We start from the raw sequence: 11,862 nt of genomic DNA, 5'->3' as shown, positions 1-11,862 counted from the left end.
CTGCTATTTGGCCGTCTCTACAGCACAATACTCTATATTATGTTCAATCAACACACTGTCACCTATTTAGACACTTTAAAATTACATTTTCTATAGCCTATACATTCCAAGTTTTTATATTATTTTATTATAATATTTTAAATTATAATTATAAATTATAATAATTAAATTATAGATATATGTGTTGGTATTAATAATTACATTCATACTAACACTCGTAGAACACGGATGACAGAAGCGGAGGGCCACCCGGGCCTGGGCACAGGTAACTTTTGAGGTCTGGTAGAAATATAACATACAAAAGTAGGCCGAGGGCTACTTTAGATGAACTAAGTAAGGGATAGTTCACCCAGAAATGAAAATGCTGTCATTATTTACTCACCCTCATGCCGTTCCAAACCTGTAAGCCTTCCGTTCATCTTGGGAACACAAATTAGGATATTTTTAATAAAATCTGAGCCAGTTCTGTTCTCTACACACTTTGACACTTCAAAAAGTTAATATTCTGTAAATCTAAATTCAAAAGATTGAATTTAGTCTTTTATTTACATAGACATTGATCAGCGAACATAAACAGAGGCTCAACCGAACAAACCTCCTTGGTTCTTGCATGTCAAGCAAACATGAGCTTCCATTTATCATAACTGTGTGCGTTGATGAATATTTAACGATATGTGAATAAAAGCATAAATTATATCTGTTCAGCGTATGCAATCGTGTCTCTTCAGAAAATTTGGACTAAACCACTCAATTCATATGGATTAGTTTTACGATCTCTTTATGGACTATTTAAGTGTCAAATAGGTAGTTAAAGGATTAGTTCACTTAAAAAAGAAAATTCCTGATAATTTACTCACCCCCATGTCATCCAAGATGTCCATGTCTTTCTTTCTTCAGTCGAAAAGAAATGAAGGTTTTTGAGGAAAATATGTCAGTGTTTGACAGGTGTCAGTCTCAATGCAGCTTCAAAGGCTCGACACGATCGCAGTCGAGAAATAAGTGTCTTATCTAGCGAAACGATCTGTCATTTAAAAAATAATAATAAATAAATAAATAAAATTACCATCTCTGAGATGTTCCACGCATTACGTCAACAGGTTGAAAGGTCACGCGTGACATCGTTAAACACCGGGATTGCTAAAAAATCTGTTTAAAGACGTAGGCCTGCTGCATAAAAGCCAAACTAAATTATTCCTAGTCTGACCTTTAGCCCCTAATATAAATGTATACTATTAAAATAGCTGTTTAAATGCATTTATTCCACCTCTTAGCAGCAACAGTCTGTGTAAAGACACCTAATTGCCACTTCAGAAGCCCTTCTGTGCCACCTTTACACCAGGCCTGTTCACACCGGGACGAATTTCGCGCACGATATTCGCCGACGTTTAACGCCTCGTGACTAAACAAAGGGCGCCAATGAGTGTGCACACCGACGCGAAAAACGCCACGCGTAAAAGCGTCATTTTTTAAAAAACGCCTCGGGTTCGTTTTTTTGGTTTGACGCGCCGCGTCAAAAACTATCCGACCAATGAGATTGGTGCTTTTGCTCACGTGTCTGGAGCTTCTGAAGTTACAGTAAAACACAACTTGGGGGCGCTCAAACACAAAACGGTCTTGCCGAGCACAAATACGTGTAACGGCGAAGAAGATATACGCCAAGTAGCGTCTACACCGCCGGGAAGAAATAAGACGAGGATGCAAGGCAAGATGAATCGTTGGTGTCGGAACATAAAGAACTATATGACAAACGCGACAGCGACTACAAAAATCTTGATAAAAGAGAACTGTTATGGAGTGGTATTAAGCGCCATCTAATGTCAGGGAATGAATTTGCATGTTCACTCGGCTCATCGTCAGCGAAAATCGCTTGGGTGTGAACACAAAAAACGCGTTGAAAAACGCTGGCGAATAACGCGCGCCGATATTCGTCCCGGTGTGTAGCCTACGGCCGTTTACAGTGTAAATTTTGGCATAATGTTTTGTTTTCAGAATTGTGGGAGAACCAAGATCTCGCTCTAAAAAAAATCCAGATGATCCAAAATCATAAATTAACAAGGATTTGGGACACTTATAATGCATTATAATGTTTTGTAATTTTAAAGACGTGGTGCGTCTCATACAAGTTCTGTAAACCACTTTAGCCTTGTTTCTAGCACCCACCCCCAACCTGTAGTTCTGTAACCCGCCATATAGCTTTCACTTTTGAAAAATTCAGTTTTAGACTGTTTCGGTCCTGGACGCTGACTCATTGGTCATGATTCATTCACAAATGAGATCAGTTGTTTTATTCCTGAATGAATCAGGGTTGTTGAAATAATCTCAATGACTTATTTACAGATTGTGTCATTCACTTGGCATAATGATGTAACCTTCATAAAGAGTTACTGAAAATACCCACCAATGATGCACAGACTGACACAGACAAGTGATACAGGAAAAACAAAACCCTTTTGGAACACTGCTCAGTCAATTAAAATCGAGGCTCGGATTTAACTTTGTATAATGCTTGGCTTCAATGCAATAATAGCCTACTCCAGAAGCTGTAATTCCAGCTAACATTTTAATTCTTTGTGTACAGGAACTTGAACATTCCTCACATTCCAGGAAGCCTCTCAAGCCTGTAGTATTTACTCAACTTCCTAAATGATAGCTCTTTTTACTAATGATTAACCATTTATTGGTGCTAGGTGCCATTTTAAAGAGAAATGGAGCATTAAGACCGCATTGGTGGTGATTTTTGCCTGATGTTTGTTAATGTTTAATCAACAAGAACAGACTTGTTTTACTCTCTGAATTGACCAATACCCCTGCAATTTACCTGTGGATGACTCAGCATTCCCCCCTCCAAAAAAAGAAGAAAGAAAATCCCCCACAGCCCACAACCAATTAACATTGGCCAATCCAAGAGTGACTAAACACTCACTCAGCAGGCTGTTTCATCTAAATATGCTGGATGTTTACGTAGGTTCCATAATGAACCAAATCAATTTAAGAACAGTGAGACAGGGGAGTCAGAGTGCACACTATTCTCATAATTGCTCCTGCTCGAAATAGCTTATGAATCTCCCCACAGAGATATATATGTTGAGCTTGGTTGATTTAATGGGTATTGCACACTGAGTCATTGAATTGTCTGCCGTCTGTATTTCAAAGCTTTGTCTTCCTGATCCTTGGATCGAGTTTAACAGCTTTGGCTCATAGGCTTAAATAGCATTACAAAATAAGGTAAAATATTTAGTAAGTGCCACATGACCTCCCAGCCATCAAACTGTAAGCAATATAAATAAAATATGAAAAGCAATGCTGAATATGATTGACCTTTTGAGAAGATTCATGCCCCTATTCACTGTCACAGCATTAACCTTATCCACGAAGCTGATAATAGACTCCTGACTACTGCATCAGTCACCCTTGCATGCTTTTCTATCATTCTGTTGTATACTGCATTCCGACACTATCATTTCCCCCCGCATAAGCCTCATAGAAGGCGGCAAGCCAGACTAATGTTTTCATTCTTTAAAGATTTTGCTACTTCAGCAAGGCTTTCTATTTTCCCTGCATTTTAAAGATTTACCTTTAGGGAAGCAGGGAGGACCCACCCAACGATTTCTGGTTCCCAGAACGTTCTGGGAATGTTAGTTTATGGTTGTAAAACTAAAACTTAAAAGGAATGTTTTTAGAATGTTAGGAGCTTGTTCCCAAAATGAGTAAGCAGCCTAAATGGAGCGTCTATATGCTGTCTGTTACATGTCTGCTATTATGTTTTTTTCGTGCTTTCCTATGCTGGAGAGAGATGTAGGCCTAAGTGTTTCCCATGGGTGATGAAGGAGTTGATCATCCTATTGTTGCCCTGGGCACACCCTGCGTCATATACCAATGAGAGTGCCTGTGTAATTATTGCTACCAATTACTGGCAGCTGAATTAGAAGAAGACAAGGTTATAAAAGCCACTTGTGGTGTGAGGGGAGGGAATGCAGAATCAAGGCTGGTGAGTTGAGTTGAGTTGCTGGTGCAATTCCATGCTCTTTTATGTCCCATGCACTATTCTTATTTTTTCATTCTGTCTGCTTCCGCGCACACGCACACACATGTATAATTAGATTTAAATTATGTACAGTATGTAAAAACATTTTTGAATAAAATCTGAGATCACGGTAAAAACAAAGGATACAAAATTTTATTTAACCTGGAAATGAAGTTACCAAAAATAGAGACATTATGATGTACAATGAAGAACTATTTCAGATTCTGCACTATTTCTATGTTGCTAATCAAATAAGTAAATTTGTCACATTGGTCATGTAAACTCATGTAAAAAAAGGTCAGATGTTCTTGTTGCCATTGTTGTGTTGGAAGGCTCTTTGGAACATTCCGAATACTATCATAAAATATTATGAAATTCATAGTTTTCACTTGAATTATTCTGGCATAATTTGTAATGGAATTTCACTACTGGCTTTTGGACCCCATTGTATTCTTCAGCCAGGTTAGGCCTACTGAAAGTTACTGTGACACAATATCATGTTCTTTTGACACATTTTAATGACTTTTTTTTTTTAAACCAATGCTTTATTTCATACAGAGTGTATCTGCCTGCGACAGCTTTAATGCCAAGTAATAAACGGAGGCCGATGCGAGTGATCTGAATCGGCGCATCAAAGAGAAATGCATTGCTTATGCTCTCCCTGGAATGACAGAGGGAAACGGCTGAAGGTAAAGTTAGACAGATTTATAGAGTGTTTTTTTATTGGCCTGTTAGAAATCACTCAGGTCTTATTGAGGCTGATAATGGAGGGAAATATAAAACAGGCCGGCTAACTTTGTTAGTTGGCACCGTTCCTAGTCTTCCTCATTACCGAGGCATTGTGATGGCATTTTGAAATCGACTGATGTTTCCTTCCAAAACCTGCAGCAATAAAGGTATGAAGATCCAAAAACTACAAGAAACACATGCAAACCAACCGCCCATACAAAACAAATAGTCCACAAAATACATATGTTTACATGTTGAACAATGGATGGGACTATTGTTGCTTCTAGCAAAATACAGTACACAATTCTCCCCATTAGATATACACTGATTTCCCTGACTCTTTACTGGGAAGGAAATTCAACAGATGTCAATAATAAGTGGGCACATTCTTTAGTTTGCCCTAGCAATAAAAAGACTTTTGTGAATTGCTATTTATATGAAACTCTTTTTATAATTGCTATTGAAAACCATTTTCTTCTTCACTATACCAGAAAATTACAATGAACATGCTGTGTGCCTCACTCCGCACGCTTTTGTGTGCTGACAATATTAGCATTAGTTAGTTAAAATGTCCCTCGTAGCGCACAGCTGTGCTGTTTAATTAACATCATTTCCTCAGCCACACACTCACTAATTGCTATTAAAATCGTAACAACGCTCTCTGCTTAAAATGGACAATGTCTTGCAAGTAAACGTTTTTATTGGCAGGTTTCAGGGTGGAAATGCTTCCAGGAGGATCTGAAAGACGAAAGAAACAGGTGTTGAAATCTCTTTAGCATTAGCATTTATGCCAGATCTTTGAATACTGTACTTGTCTAGAGAGGTCCACGATTTAAAAAATGGATAATGTTTATTTACTCGTTCGTAAGAAACCAAGAAAAAAAAAAAACGTCCTTCATCTTTTCTGCAGGGAGGTTTGCGTAAGCCATTAGACTAAATGCTGATTAGAAATCGCATGATGTCCTTTAGGTTTTATATTTGATTAATGTTTGGCAGTTTGCTTATAATAAATGCTTCTGAACTGTCTGTGCCCTTTAAAGAATCTAAAAAAACCATACTCAACAGTTATATTATATTAAAGAAACAGGCATTTGGTTTAGCTCATTGACCTTTGTAAATAACAGAGCAACATTACAGTAATTAATGGAAATATTCTCTAATGTCACTTCTTCTTGTCTGGACCATTAGTATGTCTGGGGCACAAAAACCCAGGCCTGTCTTCAAATATGACAGGTCAGTCTTTCCATATTGCTCCATACTGGAACAGCAGGAAAAAAAATCCACAAAATGCTACTGTACATATACTGTATATAATATAAAGAACAGCAACGGAAACAAAATAAGAGAAATGGGAAATTATAAATAGACAAGATTGACTGGTAACTGCACACATTAGTATTATGTCTATCCTCTGGAATCAGACAGACACAGTGACGCTGTCACAGACTTTTCAACCAACATCTCATTCCCAAACAAAAATAAATAAATGAACAAAGGTTATACAAAAGACTATACAAAAGATTGTAATTCAAGCACATGCCTAATATTCAACAATTGGTCATAGTCATCCTGTGGTATGATTCATCGCAACAATACAGACAGACAGACATATTTCTCATAACCTTTCTGTTTATGTAATCCATCAAAGGATCCCTAATCTCTTTTTGGGTGGATGAAATCTGCAGCTTAAGAACATCATCATGTATGTGTTTTTTTCTTTTTTTTCTTTATAAAGACAGAGAAAATGGCTGCTTGTAATGCAGGCTTGATCTTTCCGCTCAAGATCACTTTACCCATTGAAAACTTCAATGCTTTTTTTCCTAATAAGGTGTAAGTAATAAGCCCCTGGAACCATTTCAGTACTCCAGTCAAGCGTTTAAACAATTTCATTTCAGGTTTTTTTTGCACTTTACAGTCTGGCATGTTATATTTGTTGACAAATGATCTTGGGGAGCAAAGGTAATTAGGAAATGCACCCCAAGGGATGTCGTGGCACACCTTCCCTTTTAATGTGAAGAGACATTGGTGCACATTGTAAATGTTTAGGAAAAATGTCAGTGGAAGCTTGGGTGTGAATTTGTGCTATTTATCACTGATGTTATAGGGTGGAGAGAAAAAAATGAATTGGGTAGTTCATTTATGTACCAAATCCATGAGGTTTGCAAAACTCATTGACCTAAAATGGATATGACCGGCAGTTTTTAACCCCTTCTCTGTATAGCCATGAGCTTATACTGACCTCTTTTTACCCTCCCTTCATGTTTCACACCTCTCTCAGAAATCTGATAGGATTAGATGAAAACCGGTCTGGTTCCCTGTGGAGTTATTTCTCTCCTGCTATGGACATGTGACTGTATATTTTGCCTCAGGACAGCACAATATGCGTCTATGCAAATGGGAAAATGCATGGAATTACAACATTGAAGAAATTACTAAAAACTGTGATATATTTAGCATAAACATAAATGTTTAAAATATCAAAATGTTGACAATAACTACAAAAAAGTTTTTCAATTTGTCATTTTATAATAACAAAATGTTATGATATAGTTATAGAATTTATCAATTACAATATTTCTTGGTCAAAACAACATTTTGATATCAAACTCTGAAAAGCCTATATAAAAGGCTGTTTTATTGTCAGGTTTGTGGCAAGATTCCTCAAAATAGCACAAAAAGGTAATACGAATTTTTCTAGTAGCCTAAATTACAAACTTACTTTGAGAAAAATTCACTGGAGTAAAATGTGACGACTAGCTTTAGAATGAAAAGGGTTCTCTATTCTTCTTGGAGTTTATCATTAAACATTCTCACAGGTATTTTTATAGCACATAGTATGTGGGCCAGTCTTAACAAATGCCACATGAAAAGACCCATTATCCAACACTTTCCTAACGTATACTAAAACAAAAGCCAGACAATATTTTGAAAAAGCCTCCATTGCTACAAGTCTTCGCTGGAGATGGGGGGTCTGTGCATGTGTGCCGATTCAGCCACATGAAAGCTTCCACTTCTGAGTGCATGTCTGCAGCTTTGCGCTCAGGGTGGCGAGAGAGAGCACAGTGGAACCCTGAGGAATAAGATAAGGAAGAACAAAGCTTGCTTTTCCACAGTGTCAAAACAAAGTCTTCCCACTTCACCCTCAGGCTCGGCCGCATTGAGCGCTACAAGGGAGACTATACAGTCTGAAGGAGGCTGAGGAATTAGAACACACACTCCAGACATAACTATTCGTTGGATTGTGTTTTTTTTTTTTTGGATCAGTTTGGGCAGGGTGATGGGGATGGAAGTGCTTGTGAAGGATAAATTCAGGGAGTAAATTACTCCTGTAAAAACAGTTACTGCTTCATAAATAAATAAGCAAGCATGAGAGGAAATCATTAAAGTTAGTATATTCAGTCTATGGATAAAACCTTAAACTATTGACAGACAGTATAAGAAAGCGTATTTGTTTTCAAGGCATTTTTATTTATTTATTTATTTATTTATTTTTCCAAACTATTAGGACTATATATACTGAGGGCGCTTTAACACTTGGCTCGATTGCCTGTTCCGAATCTGAGTTCGATTGCTCCCCCCCTCCCCATGCCCCCGATGGACTGTGTTCACATTAGGCTTGTTTGAGATGAGCAAAATCTGCGCAGAATCGATCACCGGTGATCAGCGCGAGATGCATGCCGGTTAGAAATGTGTCCGAGTGCGGTCCGCCTTGCTCTGATGTCATGCTGACGTATGTCAAAAATCTCTCGCGAGCGCAAGGCGCACCTGTCGGATTCTGCAGTCGAGCGCAGTTGCTCTCCACCGACTGCGCTGATCAGAAGCATGATGGGAAACGACTTGCTGACGACACAGCTTGATGTTAATTGGTTTAAACAACCGTGATGTATTGCTCTTATTTAAAATGTTTGATTTTAAAACTCTGATATCATGTTTTATGTGTACGTTATGTGGTAATATTCCCAAACTACCTCAGTGCGATCTCTCTGGGTTATGCAATGTAATTTTTATTTTTAAAAAAAGAAAAAAGACTGATAAACATGTATTTGGAATGGAATTAAATAAGTATGCTACTTTGGGTGTCTTGTTCATTATATTTATTTTCATATAAAAGCAACAGAACTTAAATTCCATTCAGTTTATTAGCAACACTGTGCACGAGCGTGAATCCGGTGAATCCCGCGATATCCATCTTTGATCTCACAGGTGTCAGATCCACTGCGAGAAGAGAGAACTGTCCGGCTTGCTTGCGCTTTTTTCACTCCTCCTCTCACTGCAGCCGCCTACTCTCGCCTACATTTCAGGCGAGGCGAGGCGCATCTCAAACAAGCCTATTATATTATTTGTATCCGAACCGCGATACGTTGTAATCGTGTTGCTTGGTAACCGCGATGAATGAAAAGGCGTCAAAATGGATAGAAAAGATAAAGAAACACACGTCTGTCTGCTGCAAAATTTTGAAAATTTCAGCATTTTTATGTGTTTTCCAGTTGCGTTTTTATGTTTTCATCAGCCCATGCATCTAACAAGGTTTCAATTTCTTCTGATGATGACCAAAGTAAACCCTTTCGCTCATCTTGAAAGTGACGCATGTGTGACTGACGACTGTCCTGTCGACCACATTATACGTCATCAATAGCGGTTCACTTCCGCGATTTGGTACGATTGCTTTCATATCAGCAGCGAACCGTACTTGAGTTCACATGAACCGTACCCCAGACCACCCTTTTTAAGCGGACTCGAGTAGGCTACGGTTCGCGGGTGCGCACCCGAGTTCGGAAGACAGCGTTCACATCATCCAAACGAACCGAACTCTGACGTCATTCGAACCCGGTGCGCACCAAAAGTGCTAGTGTGAAAGCGCCCTCAAAATAATGACTGTCAATCTGTCAAATGACCAAAAATCACTATTACCCCTTTTCCACCAACAAGAACCGGGTGCTGGTTCAGAGCCAGAGCCAAAGCTGGTTCAGAGTTGGTTCGACTGACGAGCTTACTAAGAACCGGTTTGCCTTTCCACCGGCTAGAGAGCCACAACAGAGCCAGATCTTACGTCACTGTATACGTCTCATGTTGCCCAGCAACCGCTAGTGCGGTAGCGCCAAACACAAACACGCCAGGCTTGTTCGAGATGCATCGGCTTCTCGCAGATCGATCGCCGCATGACATCAAAGCACTGCGATAGCGATCTAAAAGCACAAGGAGTCATATGCTCTCCAAACACTCCCGCAGCTCCGATCGGTCCTCGCCGCTCCGATGCATCTCGAACAAGCCATCAACAATAACGGACGTTGCAATACTATGGATGCTCATGGGTTTGCAAAAATACATCGGAATCCAACGCGTTCGTGCAGCTCGCCGTAACTTACATAGACGGATATTATAATCGAGCTGCTATTAGCTCGACTAGCTGCTATTTAAAAATGGCGGTCACAAGTTTCTATTCGTCTTGTTGGTCACGGTAACCCCGCCCCCAGCCCCTGACGCAAGCGGTTCTTTCTTGGCTCCGTTCTAGACCCTGCAATGATTTGGTGCTACTTAAGAACCAGTTTTACTGGTTCGGAGCTGGTGCTTTGGCGGTGGAAAAACAAAGAACCGATTTGAAACTAGGCTCTGGCTCCGAACCAGCACCAGCTCTGCCTTGGTGGAAAAGGGGTATATGAGTTTCATAAAAGTAGGCCATGAAACATTTCATAATTCTTTTTTCCATTTATTCAAAGTGAATGGGGATTCGGGCTGCTCCCTCCTCAATTGTCACATGCAACAGAAGGGAAGATTATTGATAAATAAAGGCTTCAAGTTCCACATTGAAAGATATTCTATGACTTCAGAAGAAATGGAATATATAAGAAAAGTTTGTATGACTACTTTTTTTTATTCTTGTTATTCAGTCTAGGTCCCTATTTACTTTCATTTGAAATGAGTAGCCAGTACATTTATCAACATTTATCCTTTTGTGTTCCAAGAAAGAAAGTCATGAAGGAATTTTTTTTGGCTGAACCATTCATTTTAAGTCAAAGACGGATCACCATGTGAGTATTTGGTTTAATAAAAATGCCAGGCCATAAAGGGCACAATGGAGGGTGTTGTCCTCATAAAATGAAGGCTTTCACTCTAGTTCAAACCCTCTGATTAGAGGCATTAAAGGCGATGGAAGAGAAATGAGGTACAAGGATGGTTCAGAAAGCAGAGGAAGCACACTGCCGCTTTGACAGCTGGAACCCATGCCGGGTGTCTGTTTCCAGGGTTGCACACGTGTGCATGAACACACACAATGGTACTTGGATGCACTCACAGAAGGGATAGGTCTCAACCTTTTTCCCCTCTTGTGGCAGCACTGTGCGTAATTCAGCAGGTGTTCCCAATAACCCGGCTGACATCATCCTCCAACACAAAGGCACATCAAGCATGTAGTCTGCCAAAGAAAGCAAAACTACAGGCATCACAGCAAGAAAGGTCAGAATACAAAAATACTTTTAACAGGACATACTTCAACTACCACAGTCCTCCTTGGGCAACCAATTTTACTAGACAAACAATGTCGTAAAAATTAAGGGAATATTATGCATGTACTAATGCAAAATTAGGTTAGTTTTAAATATAATTAAATGGAATTAGGTTTGTTTTTAGTTTATATTTAATTATATTGAATATAATTATATATATTTAAATACATTAAATTATATATGTATGTACTTACAAATATATTAGTATACAGTATTAGGTATAGTATTATATAATATAGTATTAGGTTTATTTTTATAATATAATATAATTTATAAATGTAATTAATTATTTTTGTTCATATTACATTCATTTTTAATTATATTTATATTTGCACAAACTTAAAGGTATAATGGAGGATTTTTTACTTCCGGGTGGATCACCTATACTATTGGTCCTCCTAATTGTCAATCATTCTGGTGAATCAATCAAACTTATTCAAAAAGTGGAGAGGGCGGGTCTTATCTAAAATTCGGAAAGATCCTCCACTATACCTTTAAGTAGAGTTAATTGAAAAGGATTTGAGTTTAGTTTTACAAAATGATACAGCACTTCATTTCAAGTGGTCAGTTTAACTCAACACGATGCAGCATAACGTCTACAAGTTT

This window comes from Squalius cephalus (assembly GCF_949319135.1).
Source record: "Squalius cephalus genome assembly, chromosome: 6".
Taxonomy (NCBI): domain Eukaryota; kingdom Metazoa; phylum Chordata; class Actinopteri; order Cypriniformes; family Leuciscidae; genus Squalius; species Squalius cephalus.
Note: the sequence above shows the minus strand (reverse complement) of the source record.